Raw genomic sequence first — 9,173 nt, forward strand, 5'->3', positions numbered from 1 at the left:
ACATATTTGACATATTAATTCAAAACAATTTATGTCATCCCAAACAATAACAGGGGTCACTTTTTCAAGTATTGTTTAGAACCAACTCTTCAGCCTGTTAAGTAAGATCTCTTAATAATCAGGATGCAACTCTGCTCGACAGGCTCAGCCTTTTCATATAGATGCTGTGTTAAAGCCTTCAAAAGAGGTACGTCACAGCCTTTGCCCATTGGATTCAAGTTACATATTACCTAATTTTCAAATTACTTGAGTCAGTAATCCCTACTCAGGTGGTTATACTACTTGAGTGGATTACATCAATCTATTTATTGCTCATTCTCTTCTGAATTCTTATCACATTCTTTTCATCTGTCATACTAGGCTTTACATTTAAGCCACATCTAATTGGATTATGCGAGTCACAGGACTGCTCTGGGGTCACAACTTTATAAAAGGCACAAGAAATACTCGAGGAATGATAGCTGTTCTTATTAGATTATCAATATTGCCATTTCCTTTTTTCTTGGAATTAGTTTGATTTATCTAGGCTTCTTTTGGTAACATTTAGGTCAGTAGTTCTGAAACTCTAGCATGGGATCAGAATCACCTGGGGGGCTTATTAAACCGTAGATTGCTGGGCTCCACCCCCTGGTTTCTAATTCAGTATGTTTAGGGTAGGGTCTGAGAATACGCATTTCTAATAAATTCCCAGGTGATGATATTTGTTGGTCCAGGGGCCACACTCTGAGAATCACTGCCTCAGATTATATCCAGGATAGTGAATCTTTTTACATTTTTCTCAGTTATGCCCTACATCCCAGCCTTGTTGAAAAACATCAATCACTTCAGTGAGTAAGGTATTACACTTTGTGTTATGTATTGAGTTCCAGGGATACAAGAATTAAGTAGGCATTAATTCACACATTTTCATAGCATGCACAGATAGAGATTACAAAGTGCTCCTAGAATCCATGGAGGGGAGATCACAAGAGCACGACATAAAAGGTAATTTTGAAGTAAGATCTAAAAGGCAGCTAAGAATTTAGCAAATGACAAATTGATAGGGACACAGGCAGGGATGGGGGAAGATAGGCATGGGGACAGGGGAGACTGTTTCCACAGAGACTCATGGATGAGAGAAAACAAATGTATTAGATGACTCTTTCTTTGAGTCTTAAGCCCAGAAGCATCTAAAAGCAGAATTATGTTCTAAAGAATTTTAACCTGATCATCTGTTTTAAAATGTGTGATAACTGAAGAACGCCTCACTAGAGTGTGAGGCACACGGTGATGGTGTGATTTGCAGGGCTATGGGTGGTTGACAGGAAGCAAACTGCCAGATATTTCTCCAGCAAAGATGGGTTTATTTGAGATCAGCAGAGAACTGAAATTCAGGGTCTGCAACCATGGAGAGTCACGTGCAAGTCCCTGCAGAGCAAGGGAAGAACACTTTTGTAGGGGAAAAAGGAAGTTGGGAGGACTACCGTAAACAAAGAGTCCATGGCTTTTCACTGGCTGAGTCCTTGCCAGGAAAGAAGAGGAGGCTTTCTTCCTCCTGTTGGGGTCTGTGGCTGTAGCAGGGACTGAGAGCTCCTTCTAGTCTCCCCAACTCTATCTAATCGAGGTCTCTGTTTATCAAACCCATTTCCTTCTGGTCCTGGGCACAGGACTGTTCTGAAGTGCCTAGCCTCCTTTCACTTCACTATGTGAAAAATTCTAGCCAGTAGAATGTGCTTAGAAGGGATACGTACTGCTTCCAGGTCTGGCCCATTAAAACCTACCTTCGAGTCCTCTCTTCCCTTGGCTGTCAGCAGAATGTCAGTGTTCAGAAAACTTAGAAACCTTGGGTTAATAATGAAAAAAATTCTAACAGCCTGAATACCTGAATGATCGCTTGGTCCCGCCTACCTATAGGGGCTAGAAATAAATTGTCATTGTCTTAAACTATGGAAATTTCATAATTTGTCTATGATAGTACCTAGCATTACTATAACTAATAGAGCGACTATGTCTTTCTATTTACTTATTTTTTTTTTTTTTTTTAGTAATGATCCTCTTTTAAAATTAAGGTCTGGAAAAATTTCTACTCCAGAATAGACCATACCCAAGATAATCCTAAACACTATAGTTAGAATGTCTAGGATATTCACATCATAAAGATGGTTGTGAAGAAATGTCCTTGCAACTGGTGCTAAAGACCTAATTATTTGTTTAAGTGTCTCTTTTGGTAGGATATAAACCTTAGGTGTGCAAGGCTGTTTATCTTATTTTATTTAGAGTGTCTGGCATAGTGGCTGTCATATATAGGTGATCAACACATATCTACAAAACGAATCAAGTACTGGATCAGCAAAGTGGAGATGTAAGCAGAAGCCCAACCAATAAAGGTCTTAAGTTGTAAGAGAACTTGGACTCGACCCTGAGGGCAATAGGAAGCCATTGAAGGATTTAAGAAAGGAGAGATAGTAATCAGATTTTACCTTCGGAAAGATCATTGTAGTCAAAAAGTTTTTCCACCTGAAAAAGTTGAAAACTGAAATTAGGAAGATCAGTTTGGAGGCTCTTATAATTTTGGTAAGGATGATTGTGCTATATATTAGTGGCCCTGTGAGTGGAAATCCATCTGAGATATATCTAGAAGGAAGACTTGACAGAATTAGATGACTGCCTAAAATTGGGGGGGAGGGCGGTGAAACTGAGCAGGACCATGTGGGGCTCCTGGGCATGGAAGCCCTCTGTCCGCCAGTTCTTGTAGGGAATAGACTGCAGCCTCTATGACCTTCCCTGAGTTCCAAAGGGCAGGTTCAAACAGTTGCTAATCAGGGAAGGGAGGGGATGCAGAGACAAGGGAGGGGATGAAGTCAAGAAACAATAGTGTAGCCTTGGGACAGGATCCTGGTTCTGCATTGAGTGATACATATAACAATATCTTTGAGCTCTTCTGCAGAGCTAAAACCCCCAACAGATGGAAGATGTTAACTACTTGATGAAGCATTCTTCATTCCAGAGAGAAGGTCACAGTTTGATAATCTTGAGAACCACAGTCACTCATCAGGAGGACACCTGAGGCCAGATGAAAGGAATGCAGGTCCTACACACACCCTGATCCTTATCAGCAACCCCACCCTTGAACCACTGCTATAAAACTCCAAATCCCCCCCCACCCCTCCCACCCCCACCCCGCACCGCACCGGGTTGGGACACACAATGTTCAGGGCATCAGCCCACTGTGTCCCCCTTTGTCTGGCAAAGCAATAAAGCTATTCTTTTCTACTTCACCCAAAACTCTGTCTCTTAGATTCAATTTGGCAGCAGTGCACAGAGGCCGAGTTTCAGCATTAGGGGTGGAGGGCAGTAGAATGAGCGAGTGGAAGGATTTCTACATTTCTCTACCCAAAGCTAATTGAACACAGGGTCTCTCTTAACATCTGGTGCCCAGCGCCCATCACAAAGCCTGTGTCAGAGTAGGAACTCAAAAGTGAATGTGCTTATGAAGGAGTGAATGAATAAGTGAATGAATGAGTGAAACAAGATAAATTTTGAAGGGCACAGTATTGAAACCAACGAATAACATTTGCTTTCCTACTGTTTGAGATCTGCGTCCTGCAGCTAGCACAGATGGCCCTGAGATTGCAATTCTCTTTACATATTTACTCTGCTCCCACTTGTTCTCACTCTCTCCCCACGCCCACCCTACCCCCCACCAGGAATGGTCATGAATCACAAATAACTCCACTATTCCCTTAAGCATCTGCCTCTGATCACAGTGTGAGTCTGCCAATCTTGTAATAGACTCCAGAAGTGTTTTCCTTGGGTTAAAAAATTCATCAAAATTAATACTAAATTGAAAAGGGAAAGTTCACAGTGAGCTAGCTGTCGTGTGTAAGTGAAACATGAATGCAGTCTGGAAAATAATAAGTTCTCTATTCTCTGAACTTTGTGTGAAGCAAGAAAAGAGGGTGAAAGGGCCACTTTCCTACTCCCACCTATCACATAAGGCCAATTTAATTTACAAATTGATATAAATTTGCCTTGTTTGTATGACGGACAAATCCTCCTGTTGGGCTACTCCCCAAAGGCCTGCAAGCTCTGTACTTGCCCAGCCTCAAGACTGAAAAAGGAGCCTGGAGTAGGCAACAGAGACATCAGTGGTTTAAGAAATGGAGGATCTTACACATCTGAAGCGAGGTCCTGGAGCGACATCCCACCGTGTGCAGCTAAGGGCCAGCAGGACACAGCAACAGTCTTTGCTACCAGGAGAGAGGGAGGTTACCAGTTATAAGGGGAATTGACTTCACGTTAGCTCATCAGTTACCAGGGAAACCAGCAGAGGAGCACGCCCCCTCCCATTCCCTTTGATAAGCTATCATAGTAGAGATGTTCTGATTTAAAGATTAGAACAATCACTAGCTGGGGCTGGGGGCAAGCATGTAAACTTTTACTGATTAGGCTCCATGATTAAGAGGGCAGGTCAGTCGTGAGTAGGTGTAGGTGAAGCAGGCACTGCTCAAGCAGTGGGTATACAGAGAGCAGGAGAACAGCAACTTGGGTGCCCTCACCATTCACCTCCAAACTGAAATAGGCATAGAAATGAAGAAAGGAGCTACAGATTTGAGTGGAATATTAGTGGTTACTGAGCTCATTAGGAGTGAGGCATTCTGGGGCCTGGAGTAAAGGAAGGAAGCAACACTGCATAGGACTGGGAACACCGGGCAACTGCGCAGAAAGCTCATTCAGTGACAACCATGCCATCTTCAGCCTTGTCACTCAAAGTGGTCTGCATACCTGCAACATTGGCATCGCCTGGGAGCTTGTTAGAACGCTGACTCCCAGGCCCCTCCCCAGTCCTACTGAATCAGAGTCTGCAGTTTAACAAGGTCCTCAGTTGGCTCATATGGACCTTAAAGCTTGAGAGGCTTTGCTCTAAATCGTAGCATTCAAAGTGTCTACTGAGCTCAGATTAATTCACTTTAGGCTTACTTTAGAATTTATTATCCAGGTTGGGACATTTGTGAGTGTCAAAAAGTCGTGTTAAAATAATTATAATTGTCCAAGAGGGAGGGGATATAGGTATACATACAGCTGATTCACTTCATTGTACGGCAGAAACTAACACAACATTGTAAAGCAATTTTATTCCAATTAAAAAAAAAAATTCTGAACCAGGCCAGGACAGTCCTAGGCAGAATAAGACATATGATTATCCTAACACAGGCAACCCCAGTACCAGCAGGCAATAAAATGGTGTCGGGCGGACCTGCAACATGATTATAAGGGATTTGGCTTGAGGTAGACAGAGTGAGATCCAGGGCCTTATGGAAAAGGGTGACAAAGGCTTATAGAAAGACAACTGGGTTCAATACTTGGCTCTACTGGCTCTGTCATTTGGGGAACTCACTCAACGGCTCTAAGCCTCAGTTTGCTCATTGGTAAAACAGTCATCATAGTACCGATATAGTAGGTATAACACTTATTGCTCAATACTACGTATGTGTGATATTACATTCCTTTGATGCCCAAATTAAACTGAATCTTCTCCAAGTCTCCCCCCACAAAACAGGCAGGGAATTTAATCTGAGCATTATTAGAACTGCCTCCAACTTCCAAGATTAGGAAACTGATGGTTTATTTTACAATCCAGGACACGTGAGAAAGACCCTTCATGTTTGCTTCAGACTTCAATTCAGGGAACATGTTGGGGCTTCTTGTCCAAGTCCTCACATGAGTTGAAAAAGACACACCTGTTGCTTTTGTGCCAGGAGAGGGAATAACTGAAGGAGCTAAATCATCAACTTGGCTGGAGAGTATGTGAAGCTTAAGTGGAAGGATTTGAGTAAGTGGTTTTGAGTAGGAGCAGGGACAGTTCGTCCACTGTAGCAGGAGGAAGGAATCTGTGTGTCCACCCTGGTGTGTCTGTGATTGTCTTGGTGTGAACTCCTTCCTGTTCATTCCTTTGTCTTGAATTTTCTCTTTTCCTCCTAAGATTTTTTCTTACCACTTCTATGTCCCTATTATTAATTTAAAGTGACTATTTCACCACTGCATACTTTTCATAAATATAAGAGCATTGCATTTTACTTGATTGTTTTTCTTGAGGGTCATTGAACCCCAATAGGAAAAAAAAGAGAGTTCTGGACTTAGTGAATTTGATACATTTACACCATCTGCAACCAGGTTATGTCAGATATGGGAAATGGACTTAATGACCAAAGAAGTGTTGCCAAGCAAAATGCTGTGACATTCTTCTTTAATATGAAGATAAAAATTGTTTGAAATCAGTATATTATTTGTATGCAAAGTGAGGCTGCTAAGGCTCTTGAAAACAGTTTATTTTCTATCAATCCTGTTTATTCTATTAATATACTAAGCAAACTCTTTTTTCTAGATAGTGCCAAAGTAAACTTTTGCCCAGGCTGTATCTGTTTTTTCATGATTCTCTGAATTAATAAGGTTTATTAAGTTCCAAACAGATATACTGACTGGCGCAGAGATGTCATCAGACTCAATTCTACCTCATGATTGGGTCCTGAGTGACCAGCTGAGACCTGTTAGTTTCGATGCTATACTTCTGATGGATGCCACTGATGTTTGTTAATAACGTTCATGTCTCAATCAAATGCCAAGAGATTCATCAGTTTGGGCGTAATAATTTCTGCTGTGCTGCTGCACAGTTGTAGAACCTGACTGGGAGCCATAACCCCTCCACCTCCATACTGACCTCCCGTAGGAGACTGAATAATGGTTCCCCAAAATATCAGATCCTAATCCCTGGAATCTGAAAATATTACCTTATAAAGAAAGAGGGCCCTTGCAGATGTGATTAGGGATCTTGCCATGGGTCTTTCATCCTAGTGGGCCTTAAATGCCACCACAAGTGTCTTTATAAGAGAGAGGCAGAGAGAGATTACACACAGAGAAGAGGAGGCAATGAGACCAGGGAAGCAGAGATTAGAGTGATGTAGAGTTACCAGAAGCTGGAAGATGCAAGGAAAGTACCCTCCAAAGGCTCGGGAGGCAACCCTGCTGACATCTTGATATCAGACTTCTGGCCTCCAGATCTGTGAAAGAATACACTTCTGTTGTTTTAAGTCACCGAGTTCGTGGTAATTGTACAGGAGTCATGAGAAACGAATATGCTCCCTCTTCCTTATCTCCAGAGAATATCTGAACTAGACTTAAGTGCATCAGAGAGAGGAAAAGTAGCTGGAAGTTTAGCTGCTTGCCTTAGTAGTTCCTTCTGCTCTAGTGGCAAAAGGAACAGGATGAGGGGAGGGAATCTGAGAACAGGACTCAGGTCTCTGGCTCTTACCCTTTAGCTCTGTGACTTTGAGTGTTTAAAATCTCTGATCCTTAGTCTTGCCTGAAAATGAGAAGGTTCAACTTGATTAAAAGATTTTCAAATATTGTTTACAGATTCCATTATGACTTTTTGTTTTAATCTCAATATTAAATTAACACATATGTTGAATTATTTGAAAATTTTAATAGTTTTAAACACTCAAATATATTATGTATTAATTAGCAACACTTTGAAGACCAATTGTGTAATAAATTCTGCTGCCAGCTTAGTTTATTTTGGTGTTGACCACAGACTACCGCTTCTCATTCTGCCTATGTTTAATTCAATGATTCTCATCGAGGGAAGACAACAGAATACCCTAGGGTTGCTTTGCCAAGAAACTCCAGAAATCCAGGCCCATCCTAAGATATTCTGATTTAGTAGGTTTTAGTATTCTGCAAAAGACTTAAATACTACAGAACAATCTGGAGAACCAACATAAACCATCGCTCTTTTTATCACCCTTCCCCCAAACCATTCAACTGGTGCTAATATCCTGTCCTACCTGTTATCTTGTTCAACATGGAACATTTTTATCAGTGAAGATTGAAGATCTTTGATTTCATCTTTGATTTGGTCTTCCGTATCTGTTATTGTGTAACTCGTACCCAGACCTGTCCTTCTCTTGGTATAGGCTCCCACTACCCTCATTTGGACCACCACTATGGCCTTCTAACTAATCTCCCTCTCTCTGGCATCTAGGCCTCACACTCACTCTATCACCATTCCTAAACACAATTTTCATTTCATGACTCTAAGAAGCAAGGTACAAGGCAAGCCCATAAACCTCGGCCTGGCATTCAAGGTCTTGTGACACCAGATTCCTATTTATTCCCTTATTTTCTTTAACTTTACAACCTGAGCCGCCTTCTTTTACTTTTTAAACATTTCTTAAAGATTTTTTTGATGTGGGCCGTTTTTAAAGTCTTTACTGAATTTGTTACATTACTGCTTCTGTTTCATGTTTTGGTTTTTTGGCCGCCAGGCATGTGGGATCTTAGCTCCCTAGCCAGGGATCGAACCCGCACCCCTTGCACTGAAAGGTGAAGTCTTAGCAACTGGACTGCCAGGGAAGTCCCTGAGCCCTCTTCTTTAAAGAATTTTTTTTTATTCACTCTTCACCCTCACATGCTACTCTAATGCCATCATTTACAATGATCTCTACATGTACAAATACCTTTATCTTCCTCTGTACTCTGCAGGGCCTGGTTCTGGTCCCAATGTCACTATTTCAGCCTATGCTATCTGTTTCCTTCTGTGAGGGGGCTATTAGAACTTATTTTCAACTATACAAACGGTACTGGAAATATTTTTTTGGATATAGTGCACAGGTATTTCAGGGCTCTCCAAAGGACAGGTAGTTTTCCTTATCATTCTACCTACCTTTTTGTACCCTACCCTGCCCATAAAGTCTTTCCCAACTCTTTCATCCCATATCGGTTTCCCTTTTTCTTTTTGCCTTTCTACTCTCCTTAGTCTCACTCAGCCTTCACACCTGGTCCTAGTTTACCTTGTAGTGTTTCCCAACATTGTCACATATTAGAAGCACCTGAACAGACTTAAAAAGATTCCCGGGACCCACAGACAGGAATTTTTTAAAATTGATCTAGTATGAGGCCCAATGTACAAAACATTCGTATACACTGGCATTTTAAAGATGTTCCCTAAGTGATTCCAATGAGGGAACAGTATTGGAAAGCACTAAACTGAGCCAGATGACAAGCTCCTTTAGAGAAGCAATCATGTATCAGCCCTTCATCCTCAAAATTGTGGATACAATCCTAGGTGATCAATAAAAATATGTTGGTTGGCTGATTTTCTTTTCTTTCTTTTTTTTTTTTTTTTTTTTTTTTTT

The sequence above is a fragment of the Lipotes vexillifer genome, unplaced genomic scaffold (assembly GCF_000442215.2).
Source record: "Lipotes vexillifer unplaced genomic scaffold, Lipotes_vexillifer_v1.1 scaffold327, whole genome shotgun sequence".
NCBI classification, from domain to species: Eukaryota; Metazoa; Chordata; class Mammalia; order Artiodactyla; family Lipotidae; genus Lipotes; species Lipotes vexillifer.